The 20,162-nt window shown below is 42.1% G+C and overlaps 1 protein-coding gene across 2 annotated transcripts in view; it reads right to left on the reverse strand.

Moving 5' to 3' along the window:
• Nucleotides 1–4,918, reverse strand: part of CAMK1G (calcium/calmodulin dependent protein kinase IG) — a 66,829-nt gene extending 61,911 nt beyond the window's left edge. For both annotated transcript variants that reach the window (XM_073319948.1, XM_073319949.1), the window contains exon 1: nt 4,829–4,918. The gene's annotated coding sequence lies outside the window, so the exon portion shown is untranslated. The remainder of the gene's footprint in view (nt 1–4,828) is intronic.
• Between the last annotated feature and the right edge of the window lie 15,244 nt (nt 4,919–20,162).

The raw sequence follows: 20,162 nt of genomic DNA on the forward strand, positions 1-20,162 counted from the left end.
AGCTTAAGGAGTACATCCCAGTCTGTTTAAATTATCTTTTCACCATACTGTTTAAATAGAATGTTATCCTTAAGAGCAGTGAGTCAGCTTTAGACAAACTATACAGTTACTTATAGCATCCTTAAATCAACACCTCTTACCTTCCTGCAATAAGCTTCCTTCCTATAAAATTTGATAACATACAAGACAGATAACTGTACACGTTAAGGTGACCTGACAGCCCCTTAAATTACATTGTCTAAGAGGATAATGGAGACTGACATCTTAAATATTTTTCCCTTTGAAAACGCAGGCTTTGTAAGCAGCTTAGAAAAATATGGATAGAACAACTGAATGTGGACAGGAGAAATGATAAAAGCAGGTGCTGAATGTCACTGGGATTTCTATACACAGGGAAGTGAAACATCAGAACTTAATGTTGTTGGCTAGAGAATATAAACCACAATGCACAAGAGCATTGCAGTACAATGGAAAAATAGTTCATTTAAATGATGGATTTCAGCTGTTATTTAGAATAGTTAAAGGAGGACACTGGTGGTAAGTTGCTTTTCATTGTGGCTAAAGACGCTGTAACAGACAAGATCCACTTAAGAACATAGTTGTCGTATCTGGTGTTGCCCGTGAACTCAGCAACGCTGAGTACAGATTGTCCTGCTTTTCTAACAGCAGAGGATCCTCCCACTTGATCTCAAGGGAGAATCTCCATTAGCTTTCAGTAGTATAAAGCTTCTGACACACAGCTGATCAGTTAGAGGATAATAGTACTCCACCACCCCCACTAGCCAATACATGACATCTATTTAGATGCAGTTTAACTGTTAGGATCATGCGGCACACACAAGATTTCAGTTCCATTTTCACATCAGTGTAACAAATCCATGGACTATCTAGAACTTTTCCATTGTCACTTTACTGCACAAACCGTGGGCAAATGGGGCTGCAGATTGGCAGCGAATCCTCTCCTCCTGCTGCTAAAAGCACAGACCCCTTTGTCCTGTGATGAAGGAGAATCCCTGTGACACACAGCTGAACAATTCTGAATCTAGAGGGCAGTAGCAGAGGACACACAGCTCACATACTACATGCAATAGGTGCAAGAGCAATGCTTTTAGAATCTGGAACTCACTCAGTTTACCAATCAAGTGTACAAAGGCGGCTTGAGGCTTAGTTCTAAAACTAAGCAGATGCTCCCACTGATGAAGTGGGCATGGAGATATTTCAGAACCAGTTTTCCACTCCCCAGTATCCTGAGGTTTACCAGAACTTTCTTTTGGCAAGGCTAGCAGTAAGCAAATTACACCGCCTTTAATTTAATTTACAAGTATGAAAATAAAAAAACAAGAGTTAGGGTGGTTCACGGAAGTTGATAAATCCATCCTCTTTCCTGCAACTTTTCATGCTCAAGGCCTGAATTTCAACAAGGCCTGCTAACAGCATTGCCAAGTGCTATAACTTCTGAGTAGCTGAGATTTATACGGATAGGTTTCCTAAGAGGGTCACCTCCTTCCTCATAAAAGCTGCACATCAGTGCTGAGATGCCAAATTCTGCCTTATTCTGATTTATTATTGGAGTCATTTCTTGCCACTGAATTCTACCCAGAATAAAATCAGTTTATTATTTATATTGCAAAAGTATAGGAATCACTTTCAAGTGTCCATTCTCAGAAGGTTGGCATTGGGGAAGAGAGGCAATATATGCCGAGCCTCCTTATCAAGGTGCAAGATACAAAAAGAGGGGGACCGTCTGTGATGCCACCTTCGAGGGAGAAAAATCAGAAGCGGGTGTATTATTTATAGCCAAGAAGTTGCTTAGGATTCTGATCCTTGTGGACGGAATAAAAAAAGCCAGAGATATACCCTATTCACTGCAAATACTCTCAATATAAAAAGTGTTCTCAGAACATAGTGAAAAATTTAGTATATTTTTTTCTGTAATATTAAAGTCAATTTCTGTGTTTTGAGTTCCACAAGTTGCAACAGGTTCCTCCTACTCACACAACTAAAAGCAAAACAAGGCCGAAACCACAATCTCTTACTCAGATTTGTTCTAAAATCATGCAGAAGTAAAAATTTTGCCCGAGTCTGATCCAAACCTTAACCTGACTTAGGTTCAAACAACCTTTAGCCAATTTTAATGGTAAGGTTCACGAACCTTGACAACCTGGGTCGGAGTGTTTATGCAAGTGAGTCGCATGTGGTTTTAATGTGAACATTTTGCACCACTCCAACCCATTTATTTATTTTTATGACTCAGTCCTCTCCTTTTGGAGTATATTGTAAAAATAAACCTTGATAGAGACTCAAAGATTATTGTAACTGGAGATAGGTATGGGATTCAGGGCTTGATAACGCAGAAGACTCTGGTTGGGTTTGTTGGGCAAAGATAGTATAGAATGGAAAAGGAAGGCCTCTGAAGGGTTAACTTGATATGAACTAATGAATTTTAGAGAGGATACTTAGTGTAACATTCACATTTTATTTCAATATACAATCATGAATAGTCAAGAACAGAATGACAAACACAACACACTGAAATGTCAGACTCTACCTTTACTTGGGAGTTTCTCATTTCATATTACTTGTCTATCCTTGTTCTATATTTTTAAAAAAATCCACAACCCACAAAGCAAAAAACCCACTGCCAGTATAATAATCCAAACAAACAACATTCAGGCATATTTCACATTGACAAGGAAGATCGCAGGCTACCTACTGGGTGAACAAATGAGGATCAGCTCCTACAGATGAACCTTTAGAGACTTCCGCAAATGAAATTTCCACGTCTCTCATGAGACTGAAATCTCTTTCCCTATCACATTACTAGTTTATCCTCTGGCTCTAGTGCTTCCTATTTATTTTTTTCTAATAAAATAAATTTATGTTTTATTGAGTTGTCTTTTCATCCAACAGAACCTCTTTCATCACCTCTGCTTAAATTATTGCCAAATATTCTTCCTCATCATCTGCAGTGAGTTGTAGAAATTTAGATTCTAATAAATAAAGAGCTCATTATTTATTACATATAATTTGCCCATTCTTCATAAAGCTGAGATTGGATATGGCATTAGTCATACTTAACATACAAACTTGGGCAGATGCATCATTTATGCAGAAGAATATTTTCTCTTAGCACTATGATTAGTTAACCTTGCTAGAAGTAGTGTACATCAGATTATAAAATTCATTGATATGAAAGATGGTTTTTAATATGTTCTTGTTAAAGGAATGACACATGAAATGGCATGTCACTAATCAAAGTGCTCTAATGGGATGGAGTTCAGGCTGTCTAGGATGTCAAAGTGACTAGAATTGTGGTATGCTTTGTGGTTATTGCTGTATTATAATGTTATATCAAATGATAGCTTCTGCTGTGATCAGTGTTCGGGCCGGATACAAAACCCCATTTGCAGTGGATGGAAAGATTCTCTTTAATTTCAGTGAGGTTTGGCTCAGACCCTAAGCTCTTAAATAAATTAAGCAGGATCAGACTAGGTCAATACTTGAATCAAAGACCTTTAAAGGAATGTTTAAATGCAAAAGGAAGTGCTCTGTGTACACTAGATGGTATTCTTTCCTCTGATTCAGTATTAGATCTGGAACCTTGCAAGGTGTTAAGGAGCACTACGTTTCTGAAGGCAACCCCATCTTTCAGGTGACATATCATCCTTGAAAGATGTATTGATACTGTATATTAGTTAAAAGAACAGGCGTACTTGTGGCACCATTAGTTGAGTTTGGCCAGGGCATTGACTCAAGTAATTATCTTCTGCCTACCAAAACGGTCTTCTCCTGTTATGGATGTGTCTACACAGACAAGAGAAACCTGTGGCTGTTTCAATGCGGTCTAGATTTCCAAGCTCAGGCTGCAGCTGGAGCTTTGGGACCCTCCCACTTCAGAGGGTCCTACAGCCCAGGCTCCAGCCTGAGTTGGAAGTCTACACCACAATTAAATAGCCTCGCAGCCCAAGCCCAAGCCCCACAAGCCTGAGTTAGCTGACCCAGGCCAGCTACGGGTGTCTAGTTGCTGTGTAGGCATACCCTGGTATTCTTCACTTCCTGTCCCAAACCAGTGTGTAATGTTGTTGTGCTTTGCTAACACACTTTTTTTTTTCCCCCCCAGAGACCACTTGAAAATTGCTAAGGGTCAAGGCAGACCTCAATGATCTTTCCAAATATTGTTTGTACCATTAGCGGAGGATTCTAAGTGCTTTGGATAAGAACGCTTAATAAAAAAACTTTTAAAAACCCATTGGGGTGTGGGGTCTGGCAAGGAGTTAGGGTGTGGGAGGGGGCTCAGGGTTGGGGTGTGGGAGGGAGTTGGGGTCTAGGAGGGAGTTAGGGTGTAGGAGTGGGCAGGGGGTTGGGGTGCAGGGTCTGTCCAGGAGTTAGGGTGCGGGAGGGGGCTCAGAGTTGGGGTGTGGGGTCTAGGAGGGAGTTAGGGTGCAGGAGTGGGCAGGGGGTTGGGGTGTGGGGTCTGGCCAGGAGTTATGGTGCAGGAGCGGACTCAGGGCTGGGGCAGAGGTTTGGGGTGTGGAGCGCTTACCTGGGGCAGCTTCTGTTTGGTGCGAGGGGTGCAGGTGGGAATGGGGGGGGGGGTGCAGGAGCTCCTGTTTGGTGCTCAGGGCAGGGGTGGGGGGTTGCAGAAGTCAGGGAGGTCAGGGGGCTAGGGTGCGTGGGGGGGATGCAGAGTCAGGGCTGGGGTTGTTTGGGGGTGCAGGAGTGAGGGCAGGGGGCGGCTCAGGGCAGGGGACTGGGGTGCGTGTCTGTGTAGGGGGCAGTGCATGGGAGCGGGGGAGCTGGGGCCGTCCCGGCCGCTGGGCTACCTTACCTGGCTGGCGGATGCGTCCGTGGCCTTTTACCTGCGCTGCCCGGCGCCCCCAGCCGGCCCCCCACCTGGCCGCCAGCGCCAGCCAGCAGCCGGAGCCCGGCTCACCGCCCGGGACAGCGCAGCGCACGCGGCGCCTCCAGCCCGCGGCTCCCTCCCTGCTCTCCCCCGCGGCGGGTGCTGGGCTGCCCGGCCCGGGGTCCTCTGTAGCTGGGGAGGCCCGTGCTAGGGCCCTGTGTTTCACTGTAGATCCGCCTCTGGTTACAAAATATGTTCCCCCCCCCCCTCCCGGGCCAACACTTCGCCTTAGAACTGTTACTACCGTCAGACAAGAGAAGAAGAAAGGGTGGAGGTTCTCATTTTGCCATGGGAATATGGTTGATCCATGGCACCAGCTGTTCTCCCCTGATACAGTCCCTCTGCCTATATAACCGGCTAGTCTGGCTTGCAAGGCATTCAGATCGGACTCCCACAAGTATTTAAACCTTCAAACACCACCAGGTTTATCTGCTATAGCTCATTTGTAAATTATTTTTGTTTCAAGATTCATTCTTTGCCTTCCCACACCATCAAGAACGCTCTCTTAGGAAAGAGCCTTTTCCACCATCTGACAGAAAAAAAAACAGACTCCTTTTCTCAAGCCACAGAATTTCTAGGTGTTTATTACCAACCTTTCATTCCTTCTGAATGATCCTTTCCCAGCAAAAGATGAGATGCCAATTTATTTTTAGCATTTTGTTTGTTTTGACTGAGCCTTAAAGCAAGTGTCCTGCATTTAAGCTCTATGACTACCTTGGAGCCTAAGAAGTTAGGCTCAGAGCTCTGCACAAGCATCTTCATGAGTGATTAAGTAAGGAAGTAAGCGTGTGTTGGGTAGTGAGAGAGTAACAATAAATATCCTTGGCAAAGTGCAATTGAGGCAGACTACTCCTGGTACTTAGCAATAGTTATATTATACTGCTGCTATTCTGCACTTCTATAGCACCTTCCTCCAGGAATCTGAAATGTTAACTGACATCTCTGTGAATTAGTTATTATCCTGTTTTACAGGAGGGAAAACAACAACAAAGAGGGGACGGGACTTGACTGCTACCACAAAGCAACTCACAGAGGAAGCCTGAATGCCTGACTTCTGGTCCAGAGTCTAACTGCTAGGCAACACTCCTTCCCACTAACCAGTGGAAAATGACAACTCATGGGAACTAGGAAAGGATGCATACTCTGTGCATGAATGGAACGTTGTGGTAAGTTTTCCTCACATTACAAGTTCCCTGCAGCTTGTGGGTGTTCAGACCCAGGCTTTTTGTTCAGATTAATGTCAAGGTAAAATAAAATTCTTCCTGAACTAAACAAGAACCTTGAGTTGCTCTTGTTAATTTGAGCAAGACATCCAGAAATGATTTTGAGTAACAAGTCAGTCTGCCTCTCATGGTACTTTCCTGGGACTCAGTTTTTAGTTGGAAAAGCAGTTTGCACATGGTGACAGTTTTTTACTCTGAAACGCTGAGCCCCTGTGGAGCTTCCACATGTCAGCTGTCAAACACACGCGCTTGTGCAAATGGAAAATAAAGTTCAATTAACTTTTATTTTAAATTCTCACTCATCTCTTCATTTCCCGCTTTGCCCTTTCAGATTCCGATATATTTGTATGGGGACGATACACATGCTTATAGCTGTTCAGACACTTGGCTAGGCCTACCCTAACAAACCTGTATTTTCTCCTTGCTCCTTCCTGATTTAAAATGTTGCTTTCATGATTAGCTCCCTTTTCAAACCCAGCTGTGAATCTGTCTGAGCTCTCACTTATTATGACTGAGCTATCCAGATTCATTCAGGTTTTGGCTTTAACTCATAGGTACCAAATAAGAAACATTAATTTGCATCACATTTAGTACACCCCATTGTGCATGGCCCTATTAAATGTTTGGAAAGTGTTGTTCTTGTTAAATATATTATGACTTGAAAATAGAAGAAATGTTCTCCTCAGCTTTATGCCATCCATGGAAGGCCTAGGGCAAGGCAGAGCTGTGCTAAGGGAAGAGGTTTTGCTACTAAAAGTCTACATTTTACAAACACTTCAGATGAAACAAAAAAAAAAAACCCACCTTTCCCAGTATTTGGCATTATATTTCTAATATATCTGACTTACAATAACTAAGACTAAAGCAGCAGAAACAGGTCAAACTTTTTACTATACACTATCATGAGCACTAAACAGGAAGGCCTTCCCCAGAAAGAAAATGTATGCAGGTGAATTCCTTCTTAATTAGCAGGAGTCCTTTTATTCCTCCCTAAATTGACTCATGGATCACCTGAGCCATCAGCTATAAGCCTGCACTGCTACTTTCACCTATTCTGAACAGGGTGTCTTTTAGCCATTCCACCTAAAGTATCCAGTGAAGTTCTACCCACCTTCTACTTTTTATTCAGTTCTGAGCATGACTGTATTCCATCTTAACAATAAAGGGAACAAAACCTCTGGGTTAGGGGGATTGGCTAGTAACTGAGGCTAGATTTGTAAGGGAATTTTAGTGCAACTTTTCTACTTTACATAAATACTTAAATAGTCCCTGGTCCAGAGAGTGTGTGAGATTGACCTTATAGTTGGGTGGTTAGGTAGGGTGACCAGATAGCAAGTGTGAAAAACTGGGACACTTTTTGTTTGTGGGGACAGGGGAGAGTCTGGTTGCATATATAAGACAAAGCCCCTAGTATTAGGACCTTCCCCATAATATTGAGATGTCTGGTCATCCTATGACAAGGGCACTCACATGAAAAGTGGAAGGTTTCGGTTCCTGTCCACCTTCCCAAGTAATAGTTAATTAATTGTCCATAGTGGGGCAGCTTCAATAGGAGAGACTAAGAAATACCCCTCCAGAATACCTTATAGCCCAGTGGTTAAGGCACTTGCATAGGAAATGGGAGGCCTAGTCCCACCTCTGTTGGGTCAGGGAGGAAAGAGAGCATCTGAGAATGACTTCGCAGTCTAGAAGTTTGAGCCCCCATCTTGGGGCTGGGAGACCCAGGGTCCAGTCCCACAGCTCTTTCGTTATACAGCCACCGAGGAACACTTTCAACAGGAGAGACTGTGGGAGTCCCACATGAGACTAAGCCAGAGCTCCATAGTTAATGTACTCACCCTTGTTGAAATTCTTTCTCCTCACCAATGAAAGGAAGGAATTGAACCTGAATCTCCCAGCACTGCAGGTAAGTGGTTCAACCATTGGGCTTAAAGTTATAAGATAGGCTCCTCCTCCAGCTGTTTTTTACGGAGTGGGGCGGGACCTAACTCATTCCCTTAAGAAGTGGCTTATGCACCTAGGACACCTGACTCCAGCAGATGAGCTTCTATTTGTGGATAGCTAAAACAGAACTAGGGGCCTCCCTGCAGTCAGCCTATCACTAAGAGAGGAACAGGGCCTAGCAACCTCTCCTATAGCTAGTGTCTCCTATTGGCTAGCTTAGGTGGTTAGCGTTGTTAGGCGTCTATCTCTCCCCATTCATCATACAGAGAGCCTGAGCATGGAACAAGGCTCTCTGGATAGTAGTGTTGTTCCTGTGATTTTCTAGGCACCTAGAAGGTAGGTGTTGTGACACTCAGTATTGTAATGTTTAAGTCATCTTTGTGAATGCTAGGAAAGCCTAAATATTAGGCTTGGGGAATAAAATGGCAGTTAAGTATATAAGTACCGCTTGTGAATTTAGCCCTGAGTCACCTTTTTCAGTCTGTTATAATAATAATTAATTAATTAATAATATTTTCCCCTCCAGTTCTTTTACCTATTTAGTCTGTTCAGTTCTATGTCAGAATGGTGCTTTGGAGATATAAACATGTACAGCTCTTTGTGGCACATTAGTCAGCACACACAAACTTTTCCCTCTTTAATGGCTTTTAATAATTAATCTAATGGAGAAGCTTTGATTGGATTCTTCACTCAGAGGGTTAATTAGGTAATTCTAAATAAGTTACAAAATTGGGTTTTTTGGACTCAATTCCTTTTTCTTTACCCCAACTATAATACTCAGTTCTCTGGAAAGCTCTTGTTTGAGAATTGACTGGAGGTAATTATTCCAGACAATTAAGAGCACTAAGCAAAGTAATTTAATTTTCTTTCCCTCCCATCTCTTCCCCTCCCCCCCAAGAAACGTGAAAGTCTGTGTACCACACTATTGATAAACCCCCCTTTTAAAAGGTTAAGTTGGTGAAGTATTCTATAAAATTAGGAGTGGCGAGAATCAAGTGAAATCCAGTAAAGACATCTAGCAGAGTAATGAAGTCACCCAGTGAATGAATGGCTCTTTGTTCCAAAAGCTTCCTTGTATTCTGCATACTTAACAAGGGGAGAAGCAGAGACAGCAAGTACAAAGACATAAACCCACTGAGCCAAATTCATCCTGTTGAAATCAGTGTTGCTACAATAGGGTTGTGCTTGGCTACTGTTAAGCAGGTGCACAAGATTTAAACTCAGCAGGACTAAATTCAACTCCATTCAAGTCATTGGGGCTGCACCTGTGACATATTTGGCTAACATTGTTTAACAAGGAAGCCTGCATGCGTATGGAGAAAAGAAAAAGCATGAAACCAGTCAGGGCTTTGAGATGTTAAAGTAAGAGCTTGTGATTTATGTTTTGATAGCTGATTCCTAGTTTCCCTAACATCCTTTTGTGGAGGGCAGCAAAGGGGTAGAGCATTAACAGAAGTATCTGTGGTTTATAAGTAGCAATGGGCCAGGCTCAGAAGTTCTGTGTGGTTCAGGAATTTACCTTAACTGCTGGAAACCCTTGAGTCTGATCAAACAGGGTTTGAAATTCTAAGAGAACAATGTTGCTTGCAGCATTTCAGTATTTTTTTTTTCTGCCAGTTCTTGCTAGAGTCAGGGAGCCAGTAAAAATGGAAAATAAAGTGGGCTGAACATTCTTTTTGACCTTCACATAATTCTTGGGTTTCAGAGTAACAGCCGTGTTAGTCTGTATTCGCAAAAAGAAAAGGAGTACTTGTGGCACCTTAGAGACTAACCAATTTATTAGAGCATAAGCTTTCGTGAGCTACAGCTCGTGAGCTGTAGCTCATGAAAGCTTATGCTCTAATAAATTGGTTAGTCTCTAAGGTGCCACAAGTACTCCTTTTCTTTTTGATAATTCTTGGGCTGGCTCTTATTTTGTCAGGAACCACGGTCCTTGTCCTCTAGCAAAAGACAGGGGATCAAGCAAACAAAGCTCCAAACTTCCTCAGGGTTTCAGGGCCCTCAGGTTTGACCCATTGTAACAGAGAAAGGACACTCTTGGAGTTTAAAACTAGATTGCAATCCAGATCTCAATTTTCCTAGTGTTCAGGGGTGTTTTGGGAATTAAAGGCCAGATTTTTAAAAGCATCTAGGGGCCAAGTGGTATTTTCAAATGGGAGTTAGGCACCAATCTGTGTTAAATACCTTTTTAAGATTCAAGCATCTGATTCAGTGACACTTTTGTTTGTAAGACCTGCAAAGAGTGGCAGGCAACTCCCAGCTCATTGTATTTCCTACCCACTCAGACAGGGATAATTTAGTAGAGCTTTTGTCTAGAAAAGAGTAGGGCTCAAGTTTCAGGTGCCCTTAGTGTGCGCGTGCGTGTGTGCAGACACACACACACACAGCGCCACCTCTTGGGACAGCTTCAGTGAATATCCACTAGTGATAGTGAACTTTCACTCTGTGCATCTGAAGAAGTGGGTTTTTACCCACGAAAGCTTATGCTCAAATAAATCTGTTAGTCTTTAAGGTGCCACTGGACTCCTTGTTGGTTTTATGGATACAGACTAACACGGCTATCCCCTGATACTTGACACTAGTGATAGAGAACTTGAGTACCTCATGGGGCTTTATGCTCACATTTCATACCACAAACCATTTCATAGGGCAGATTAAGGAAATGCCATATGAGGCAGTCTGGGGAAGTTTAGGAGTTCCCACGGTTTTCTACCACAGCTCCTTCGAGCCAATACAGCTATTCCTTTGCTCTGAAACTGTTTATTACACCAGAGGAAGTGTCTTTTACTGATCTAATCTTTGCTACCTTAAGAAAACCCATGAGGTTAGCATTGTTTTGCTCAGTGTGGTTGAGCAATTCTGTTCATTCATTCATTAATGTTCCATGGTATAAATTAAAGTGAATTAATGCTTCAGATAGTTTTTTTGTTGAAAAAGGATAACAAGAAAGTAAGGGTATGGACTGTTGAGAATAAACGGAGCATAAATGTCCAGTGCTAATTTGAAAGCTTCTGGACTTTTTGCCTTTGTAGAGATTTAGTGCTAGTTGGGAAATATTTGCAGGTTTTTCCCCTGTTTAAAAAAAAATGTTTATGAAAACAAGTTTTGTTTTGTTTTGGTCAAAATTTTTCTTTTACATTCGTCAGGTATTTATCAAAAAAAGTTTTGGTTTTATGTTTTTGGTTTTCATTTTTTAATGAAAACCTGAAAAACGTTGATGAAAATAGATACGTCCTGTGGAAATTTCTATTTTGACAGAAAAGCCACTTGCCACTGAAAAGTCTTTTTGATAAAAAAATTTTGACCAGCCCCAGAAAAGTAGAGCCTCGCACTCAGTTTTGGTGAGAGGATTCTCCCAGCCCCAAACCCACGGTGGTGATTTTGGGTCCAATTCAGTTGCAAAGCTTAAAGGGATCTTCCCCTCACCAGATCTGTTTCCTGTGTGGCTCAGGATGGCAGTAATCTCACAATGACCTGGCTTCCACTTTTCAAGGAGATTCTGGACTTATGGTCCAAATCTCCCTTGTTGTCCCCACCTCTAGTCAACCAACGTTCCCACTTTCTCCTGTTTGTTGGTTTCTCACAGAATTGCCTCTCTACCTTCTTCTGTGTGGCTCTCTGACTAATTAGACTTCTCTCAACACACCCAGTCCACTTTTTCATCCCTGCTTTGCTGTTTATAGCGATTGTAGTGGATTTGTATAAGAAACAGTTTTTACTGTTCTCTTTCCCTGACCTCTGTCTACTTGTCTGAGTTCTTAAACTGTGAGGTCCTCAGACTAGTGACCATACTTTCTCGTATGCCTGGAAAGTGCTTAGCATGTTATGGCCCTACTGCAAACAAGTAGTAAATAGCAATAATAAAGCTGAAGCAGCTTACAAGATTTGGATGTCACTCAACCCCCATGTCCTAGCCTGGATTAAGCCTTGAGCCCAAACCTAATCTATATCTGGATCAAAGCTCTGTGACCCGGTTAGAGAACAGTCTGAACCAAAACACTGGATCATGTTGGGAAATGTAGATTCAGATTAGAACCCCTTGTAGATTAGTTCCTTTTCTATTCATAAAAGCAAATGGAGCCACAAAAGCAGCAGAGCAAAGCATGCTGCTGAGATAGACAAATTTTACGTGATTACAAAAAGTCTTGGCTGAACACACTATGGAAGAGAGGGATTTGTCATGGCTGGACCTTCAGAATGCCACAAAGCACATTAAAAATCTTTAATTATTTGAGCTCAGAAAGGGGACAGGCTCACAGCTCCCACATTAATTTTAAAACAAACAGCTTTGGCTTTGCTTTTGAGAGTCTAGTGGAAGCCACTATGGTTTTAGGGAACATTTATAATCTGATGTATGTCTTGGTCCTCCAGAGCAGCAATAGATCTTGGACAATTGTAAATGTGGTTTCCCAAGGGAGGGCAGGCCAAGCAAAGACAAAATGATCTTGGAACACTTTCCCACCTCCACGCCCAGATGCAGAGCAGCCTACAGGTGGGTGGCAAGCTACTAATGCAGAAATCAGATCCATGCTCAGCAACTGGTGAGAGCACTGAAAAAGCCAATCCTGGGAGGCAACGTGGTGAAATGGACAGCACAGCAAGTCTTGGACTGCATTCGTGGGACTACCCCAGCCCTCCTTGTTATGGTTGAGGGACTTCTGAGAGCCTCAGTTTCCACATCTGCAAAAAAGGGGCGGGGGGTGTGGGGGGTAATTCTCCCTAATCATCTTTGTAAGCATTTGGGCATGATTCAAAACACACTGAAGTCAAAGGAAAGACTCCAACTGACTTCAGTGGGTTTTGGATCCAGCTGTCTGAGACTTATGAATTGTAACTGCTCAATGTTATTACTTATTGTTGAAATTTTGCTTCCTTAGTCTGATTTATGCTCATTACTCCCATAAAAAGAAGCAAATCTAAAAACCTCTAAGTAGCATTGCATGCTTTTAAATATTCCATTACATTCTATATGTATTATTCACAGAACACATGACCCAGACAGTGTACACTAAACAGAATCCATTAAATAGTTCTACCTCTCAGTTAATTAAACATAGCACAATGTTTAGAAATGGTGAAGTTCACTTTCCACAATAGCTCATATTCCCTCCCTTCAATGTCCATCGTTTTGCTCAGTTTTAGCCATATAATAACTTCCTACATCTCTTTGAAAATTTTCCACCATATGTTCATTATTCTTTTTCCTTTGCAAAGGCGGATCTTTTCATATGCACACGCACAGTTTAGCAAACTGTCAGTGTTCGGCTTGAGACCAATGCAGAGGAAAATAAACATAGATCTACTGTCTGAATTAGAGTAGATATAGAGATGTTAGGACTTAATCCTTACAGTGCTGTCTCCCATGAGGAAAGGTTGTGGGATCAGGCCCTTCAGTAATAGAATGTTTGTCTGCACTCAAGTTTTTTAACAGATTAGCCTTGAGTCAAGTGACAAGACATTTGTTCATGCAGGTCTGGGCATTCCACAAACATTTGTTCCAGTGCTCAAAACTGCACACGGTGAACCTGAAGTAACAGCCCTCAGAACACTCTGCCTTCATTCATCTCAACTGTGATGTCTGTTGACCCTGAAGCCTACTGACAACAGTTTGAGTCAGTTTTGTTAACAACTTCTACTAATTTTAATACAACATACTGCTACTATGCTTATCCCTTGAGCTCAGGTCAAAAATATAGCGAAATTTATATGGTTAACAAGAATAGCCAGAGTTATAATAGTTAATGTTAACAATTTTTGGAAGAGAGATTCAGACTCTTTCTTCAGGCCATAAGTCAGTCTCTGACTGCTAGGAATAAGGAGGTTTCTTTTTCCTTCCTCTGAATTATCTGATGCTGGTGATTGTCAGAGTCCATGGGTCTGATCCAGTGTGGTATGTCCTATGTTCCCGTGCATGGGGTATCATAGATGTCAGAGAAACGACACATTAGGTCAAATCTAATCTATTCCCTGGCCAGTTCTGGAATGCTCCCAACATGATATTCTGCAGTGTTTTGTCCAGTCCACTTTTAAATGGCTCATGGTACATAGCTCCCAACAAATCCTTTGGGAGACTACTACAGAGTTCCATAGTTCTTATTGACTCTGTCTTCCCTGATTGTTCCAGCCTAAACTTCAGTTTCTTTCTTTTACTCTGTGACTCCCAGTTATATCCCATCATCCAAAATGAGTCAGAGAGAAGTAGCCATTGGGGGAGAAGGGCATGGGGGTTGGGTGAAGAGAGGGTGTTGAAGCAGAGGTGCCCTCAAAGCAGGGGCCTGGTGATGGAGACCCGCCACCTTCTCTTCACGTTGACCCCTGTCTAACACGTTTCACTGACTGTAGCAAACTCATTTAGAACAAGCCCTGCCAAATTGCCAAGCTAAAAACAAATAGCAGCACCTTTAAGCAGTGCTGTATCATTTGTCACTCCATGCACCTTGTTTGCTTCCAGCTTTTTCAATGTCAATGAGCAGCAAATGAGGCAAGAGGGGCACATTGGCTACACTGCCCATCAACATGTAACCTCCATCCGCTATTCTCTGTGGTTGTATGGCTTTCCTCTGCCAGGGCTTCTGATGCTGCTTTCTGTGCTTTAAAGAGAAGGAATCAGCAGGAGCTTTGTAATATCCATAAGTAGTAGCACCCATAATTATTGTTAATTAATTCTGATTTGTATTATGGTAGCACCTAGAGGCCTTAATCAGAACCCCATAGTGTTAGGTGCTATACAGACATCAAATAATAATAATACCTAGATTCTTTTCATTCATAGATCTCAAAGCACTTTTAAACAGATAACTGTTGTTATCCCTATTTTGCAGATAGGGAAACAGTCTCTAAGAAGTAAAATGACTTGCCCAAGATCACCCAGCAGGCCTGTGCCAGAGCCAGGAATAAACTCCAGCTCTCCCAACTCCCAGTACAGTGCCTGGGTCACACAGTCTCAATACCGAGATGGTCCCTGCACTGAAAAGTTTACAATTGTGGTCCCTGATCCCGCAATAAGCTCTGCGTGGGCAGGCTCCTGCTCCCACACAGAGCCCTAGTGAATACAGCAGGGTCTGGGCAGGTATAGGGGTGAGTTCTGCCTTCATGGAATAAGTTGGGGTTTAAGCTAGTAATCAGATACAATGGGTGCATGAAATAAATAGGTGCAGGTGGGGAGAGGTGGAGATAGTAGTAATATGAGCATATTTTCACATAGATTAGTTAGCTGAACAAAGTAACTCGCCACCTGCCTAACTTCTGTCAATCGGCAGCATTCTGTAGGCATGCTGACAGAAGGAAGTCTTAAGGAGGGATCTGAATGAGAATGAATTAGTGGCTGTGTGGATTTCTTCCAGGGAGTTTGTGCTACTCATCAAGTCAGGTACTGCTCAGTGTGTGTAAGGGTGGCAAAACTGAGCCTTAATTAATTATCTTGTTTTTTTATTGTGGTGTTTGGTGAGCCTTCTTGGCAGCCGGGGATCTCATCTCTTTGATCCAGAAGTGGTAATTTATTGGTAAATTATTCATCCAGGCACCATCAGTTACACTGGAAAGGGGCATTATGATCTCATCAGTCTAAGTAAAAGTGACACGGAAGGATTTTATCAAGTGAAAGGGGAGCTGATGGATGGCGAACTTTACTAAGTCAGGGAAATATTGATTCAAGCCGATATATTCTCTCCTCCATTAATATTGCGCCGGCAGTAGCACGTAGAGACGCTGCAGTATTGTTAGTGTTTTTTACACGATGAAGAATTGCCTTTCTGTGCAGCATCATTTCAATGAGGAGTGATGCACTGGGACATTAACTGGTTTCTTCTGAACATGTTAGTATGCTCTCCCTCTCGTTGTAATAAGAAACAGGCAAAATGCACAATTACATTCCTAACTTTTCCAAGAGAGAAATGGAATGAGATTGCTCCTCCTATAAGGAGAAACGCTACAATACAGGATAAAGGGTGGTTTGTTTGTTTGTTTAAAGATATAGTAGTCCCTCATGGGCAGATCTTATCAGAAGGGGACACGCTGTAAGCAACATCATGTATGGGAATATCAGGATTCCATCTGAGTTTTCAGGAACAATATCAACACACGGTATTTTAAGGTATCACAAGAACAAGATGCTGGAGGAGATGTAGTATGTCATCTTGTGTTAATTCTGCATTATAAATGGATCCCACTGAGTAAAGGAACTGTTTGCACAAGTAATATCAGCAGGTCCTGATAGTATAAGCAACAGCATAGCTTCTTTAAATACAAAGGAGAAGCACTGGCATTCCTAATAGTGGAAGGGCTCATTCACAGAGGTGATGGGTACGTTCATCTAATTCAGAGGTTCCCCCTTCTCTGAACTAAATCGCAATGCCTAACCAAACCGAAGTCTGCAATGGACACTGGATAAAAGACTTCAGTGGAGATTGGATCAGGCGCTATCTGAACTTGTGGGAGCCACAAATCTCACAGGAATAGGATCTCTTCTGATATTTTGGACTCTCAGCTTCCGGTCCTGGGAGGACCCCAGAAGCGCAGAGAATACAATGATGGGAAAATGATGATGGGGTGGCGGCAACTGCACCTAGAGCTATTGGAGTGGCTGCGTTTTATAAAAATGAGACAGTCAAAAAAATAAATCTACATTTTCCAGAAATCATAAAAGGTTCTGATTTCATTCTGGAGACCATTCAGTGGTTCCAGAAAGCCATTTATTTACTCCAAAATAGTTCATCTACCCCTAAATTGTTTTTATATTACTATCCTCTCACTTCTAAGGCTTCCATCACCATAACTGCTAACGATCAATCCATCTGTCTAACTGTATTTCAAGCTCTTTCCCCAATTATGCCCACCCAGAGCTGGAGGCCATAACATTTCAGATTCTTAACAAAATATAGACCAAGGCATCAGCAGCGCAATCAAGCGAAATGAGAGCTGAAGAAAGTACGCAGAGTTGCCTAACTCTGATCTATCACACAACATGTCGTTACCTGCTGCATGCTCTAGAGAGGTCTCTTTTGCCCTTGACATGCTCCCATTAGAATTAATGGGAGCATGGTGCACGCTCTCAGGGGCAAATACATCTCTCTAAGACCCCAGTTTTCAAAAACTCCTGCACAGGCTTTCCCCCAAGCCTCCAGACACTGACTTCAGTGGGGCTTTGAGATGGTGCAAGCTTCCGGGTGCCTGGATATCGTTGCAGAAGTGGGGCCTAAGTGTTGAATCAAGGGAGAGGCCCTGGTTCAGGAAAGCATTTAAACACGTGTTTAACTTTAAGCACATGCTGAAGTCTCACTGACTTTCCAAAGGGGAATTTTTCCCTCAATCAGGGCCAGAGCGTGCATTATGTGACCAAACTTCTTCCCTTCTGCTGCTGTTCGTCTGTTTAATTTGAAGGTCATTCCTGTGCATTTAGCTGAAGCTTTTGTGTTAATGACTGATACATCTTTCCTGCTATCTAACATCCTTTCCAGCACCAACGTTATTAATGTGTCAACAAAGTTCTCCTCCTATTCAGCAGCAGCAGATGGTGATAGTGAAGGCACTTCTGATTTTAAAATGATCTACCTTCCATAAAGAAAAGAAAGTGAGAAGACTAATCTTAGGCCAACAATGCCTCGAAGTCAACACCTGTCTCCAAAAGTCATTAATAAGATGACAACCAAATAACAAGGCGAGTGCAAAAGACCTTGATGTGTGTTAACAGAAGGCAGAGAACCACCATGCCATGTTTTTTTTAGGCTGCCTGGTGCAGGGTATAGCACAGCCTTTGAATTGCAAATACTGACTGAGAAGCCTTCAGTGTAGTAGACCACACATGTAAATGTAACGTTGCTACAAGTAATCAAATATAACTGAAAGATCAAGGGGGTGGCCCATTTTTTTTTTTTTTTTTTTTAAACCATCTCAGAGTCTGAAACAGGTGCAACGTTTTGCCAAGAATCAGGGCTGGATTTATGGGTAGGCAACTCAGGTGACTGCCTCGGGTGCCAGGCTTGGGGTACTGTTTTTGTTGCTCATGACAAAATGGAAAATTGAACGTTTGAGGTAAAATAGGTTTACCTTTGCTTCAGGTATTCCATATGTGGATTCATTTTTCACTAACCTCCTAGAATGTTCTGGACCTTTGTAGAACCTCCTGGAACCTTCCAGACTTTCTGAGAACTACTTTCTCCTCAAACCTCGTAGAATGTTGTTAGCTATGCCCTCAGTTGTATATAAGGGGCAGGGCATTGCCAGTCAGTTTTATATGACAGGGATAAATCATGTGTGCAGATTTTGCATCAAAGTAGTGAAATGGGCTACAAATATAATTAAAAATAAGGTATTCAAAAGTTTAACAAATGGAGGTAGGGGTAATGAAGATGCTCCTTGTCTGAGGTGCCATTTGATCTAGGGCTGGCCCTGCCCAGAATAGTTTGTATTTCAGTGGTGGCTGGAGTAATCCCTAGCACTTCGAGGTCACCTGAGATAGCAAGTACTATACATACGATGTCTTAGCTCTTGTACCCTATTAATGCATCATCAGTTACAACAACTGAAGGGAAATTGAAAAAAAAAAATGAAAACATCTGACTGAAAAAAGATTTCTTAGAGACAATTACGCAATTTTCATTCACCCTATACGCAGTCAAAATCCTCGAAACTTCCCTGGGAATTTGCCTGAGTAAGGACTAAATGAAAACTATATGAGGACTTCAGGATACCTTCCTCTAAGTTTGTTTCCAGTAAATGGGCCAGATATCCATAGCCTAGAACTCTCCCTAGCTGGACTAGATGTTTCTGAACTGCCAGGTGTCCTCCCATGCCCACAAATGCACAAAGTTGCTGATTTTTTTTTAACATGGGCACAAAGGCAAGACGAGATGTCATTGCATCAAAGACCTTGTCTACCTTACAGCAGCAGCCTCATTGCTCCTGTCCATCATAGAAATGTCTTGTGCAAACAGCCTCCTGGATTCTGTTTGTGTTCTTGCTGTCATTGCTGTAGAAGGTAATGGCCTGAGATCATTTACACCATTAGTTTTAATATATTATAACAGCATCATCTAAGCTAATCACAGGTGTAACTTCATTTGCAGTGCTCACATCTGCTGAAATGTCGTTGCTCCATGTTACTGGGAACGAAAAGCTCTTCATTACCTTAAAGAATGGGATGGATGTATTCCCCCCATGTCTCCACTGGAGGTCAGTGCTACATTGTTTACTTTTGTCTTTTAGAACAAAGGAATTGCAAAATGGTGACATTTTAAGGACGATGAGTGTTTATATTTTCAAAGATTTTATCAGTTTTACATATAAAAATAAATCTCCAAATTATTCCAAATCCCTAGGTATAAAGGTCATCCTTAAAAACATTTCTGTTGTAAGTGACATTACCTCAGTATTTATTTAATTATGTATTTAGAGACTGATGGGCTAAGAAATATCCACTAGGTGCCCTTGCCATAGTTTAACAAATGCATGCTAAGTGCAGCAACGCACTTTAAGATACCGCCATCATCAGTAAGGAACCAATAAGCTCAAATCTCTCTGCAACTCTGTAATGTGCCTTGAAGGTCGCCAGAACTGGGCTGTTTCAGAGCGGGGCCTGCGGGGGGAGTGAATTGCAGCAAGACAAGGCCCTGTCAGCAATGCCTCCCATTCCCAGTTTAAACTTAATGGAGCTCCAGCTCAAACACCTGTGCTGATCCCAGCTGTATATCTCCTAGCACATGCTAGGAATTCCCGATATTTAGTGTAGGAAGCACGGCAAATATTGAGATAACATGGCCTAATTATCAACAGGAAGGCAAGTTTGGAAAGTTTGTATATATACATGTATGTATGCATTAACTACAAATATTGTAACAATGATATAGCCTAACTGGTCTATACTATAATCCTGTTCACTTATTCTAAGGATCCCATAACTCCTTGTATATGATAAAGTAAGTGTTTGGCATAAGCAAATAAATCAAAATCACAATACATTTGTTCTGTGTCTTAGCACAAACTAGAAAAGTACCTTCACAGACCAGTACCTGAAATGCGAGTATCCAAAACAAAAATAAAAAACCCTCCCCGAAACAGCAAGTTCAAAAACTAAAACTAATAGGTTACATTTTAGG

This window comes from Lepidochelys kempii, chromosome 21 (assembly GCF_965140265.1).
Source record: "Lepidochelys kempii isolate rLepKem1 chromosome 21, rLepKem1.hap2, whole genome shotgun sequence".
Classification (NCBI taxonomy): domain Eukaryota; kingdom Metazoa; phylum Chordata; order Testudines; family Cheloniidae; genus Lepidochelys; species Lepidochelys kempii.